Consider the following 2631-nt stretch of genomic DNA (forward strand, 5'->3'; position numbering starts at 1 on the left):
TTTATTGTCTAAGTAGCATGTCCAGATACACACCAGCAACAGTAGATTGAAAAAAAGAAAGGTCTATACACTTTCTTCTTGCTTATGGTGCAAAAAAAGTTAGCCTTTGGGGGTGCTGCGAACATGTTCTATGATGGCGTGTGGATTTTCGCTTCCCCAAATTCTCCAGTCGTGTTTATTTGCTTAGTTATGTGAAAGTGCACTCGTCGCTGAAAATCATTACGTCCAAAAAGTCCTCATTTTGTTCTATTCTACCGATCATTTCCGTACAGAAATCCTGGTGTATCTTCTTATCGTGTTTCTTCAAATGGTGTACAAGCATAAATTTGTAGGGCCTTAAATGTAGATGCTGTCATAAAATGTCACACAGTAACATGTGGAATTTCAATTTGACAAAATGCCTCTGGTTGACTTTCCAGGGGTTCTCCGGAAACTTTCCTAAACTTCTTCCACAACAGCATCGGCAGCACATGGCCTTCCTGTTAACCTTGGATAACACACACAGAACAGCCTGTTTCCACAAAATTCTTGTGCCATGTGTAGATTGTATGCCTACTAGGAGGTTCTTTGCCATATTGCATGCGGAAATCCCTCTAAACTTGTGTTGCAGACTTTGTTTTCTCAAACCAAAAACAACATGCTTGCTCTGCACCATTGAAAGTTGCCATTTTCACATAGTGTGATGTATCATGCCATCTGATGTTTTCATTTGCTAATAAAGTTATGTGACCAAAAATTGATGTGTTTCACTACATTATGACACTCACTCAGCTTTTTGTATGTTTACCACCGAGTTATTCTCTGTTCTCCTGAAAAGTTGTATACACCCTTTTGAAACACCCTGTATAATATGCAATTGGATATCTCATCATGCCAAAGCAATATTGAATAGAAAATCATCCTCTTTTGCTCATACTGCCAGCCTATTCAAATCATGTTGTAGATGTATTTTAGTAGTATCTCTGATTGCCCTGCCTATCTTTCCATCATCTGCAAACAACTGCAGATCTCCTCTCAGGACCTTTCCAATATCATTAATATATAGATTAAACAATGATCCAAGTACTGATCTCTGGTGTACACCACTGGTCACGTAATGTGGCAGATTCATACATCCCTATACCACTTTCTGATACCTGTTTATCAGCCACCCGCTTATCCAAGACAATTTACCTGCCAATCCCATATTATCCAGTTTATGCAACAGCCTTTCATATGTTATCCTATCAAATGCCTTAGCAAAGTCCAATAATATCAGAGGGTATCCATTCCTTCATCTAACTCAGTTGTAACATTATTCTAAAATATGAGTAAATTGCTTAAACATAATCTCCCTTTAGTAAATTCATGCTGCTCTTAATGTTCTTTGCAGACAACTTTTTTTTTTCAAAACACTTCAGAACTTCAATAAGCAAGGTGGTCTTCTCAGCAATTAAGTTCACTTACCACCTAAAAATTGCACTGTTACCTCTAATGGCCAGTGTGTTGATGTATCGTGTATTCTTGATAGTGTTTGTTGTAAAAACCTAGCAAAGAATTGATGTTGAAAGTTTTTTCATTTGGTTATATTATAAATTAGAGATGTCAAGAAATTATATTCTTGGTTTCATCCATTATCCAAGTATAAACAAACAAACAAACTTTGCACATGAAGTATTTTCATGACTGGGCTATTGTACGTAGGAATCTCTTCTAAATCTGGCTTCCACCGATGAAACCTGAATAAAGGTTGAAACCGGTCTGAGTAGTGGCCCTTCCCATAATGCATAGCATTATACATGTCCATAAAGATATATGCCTTGCATTATGAGATACTAAGGCAACTGATGTAAAGTCATTAGCCACTATATACAAGTAGCCCAGTTGTGAAGATACTTCACATGCAAACTTTGTTTGCTTACACTTGTATAAAGGATGAAATCAAGAATGTAATTTTTTGCTATCTTTAATTTACAGAAGAGCATTGAATTTTTTATATGTTTATGCAATAATTAAATCAATTTTATATAAGTTGTTTCTCAGTGGTTTCAGTTCCACATATAATTTTTCACTGTAAATGTTCTTGCAAAACAACAACACTCTAAAAAGAGCATCTGTAACCTGTAACATGGGTAACATTACACAGCTAAACACTCAAAATCAGTTCATTTTAATGTTATTGTGTAATGTTTTTTCCCAATAAATTTCTTCATTATGCATGCACAAACAATTATGCATGCATAATGAATTGTGCATGTATATCATCATCATCATCATCATCATCATCAAATTCCTGACATTTACCCTCAAGGAGTGTACAGGATATGATAGTACTACATGAGAAATTTACATCATTACTAACTTCCCTATCTACAATTTTCTGCCAAATCAATCTCTTACCTGTCAAAGCTACTACAACATTGTCAGATCTTATATTTCTATCTCTAAGGCACTTTTCACCGTATCAATCCACCTATATCATGGTCTTCCTCTGGATCTTTTTTGCAAACCTGGCAGAGAACACTTGTTTTGCTAATCTTTCCTTGCCCATTCTGTTTAAGTGACCATACCACCTGAGATTAGCTCTGCTAATGCATTCCTGGATGCTGACAATGTCAAGTTCTTTCCTAATATCCTTGTTTTTAATATGAT

This window comes from Typopeltis vanoorti, chromosome 21 (assembly GCF_054136105.1).
Source record: "Typopeltis vanoorti isolate ZY-2024b chromosome 21, IOZ_Tvanoo_1.0, whole genome shotgun sequence".
NCBI classification, from domain to species: domain Eukaryota; kingdom Metazoa; phylum Arthropoda; class Arachnida; order Uropygi; family Thelyphonidae; genus Typopeltis; species Typopeltis vanoorti.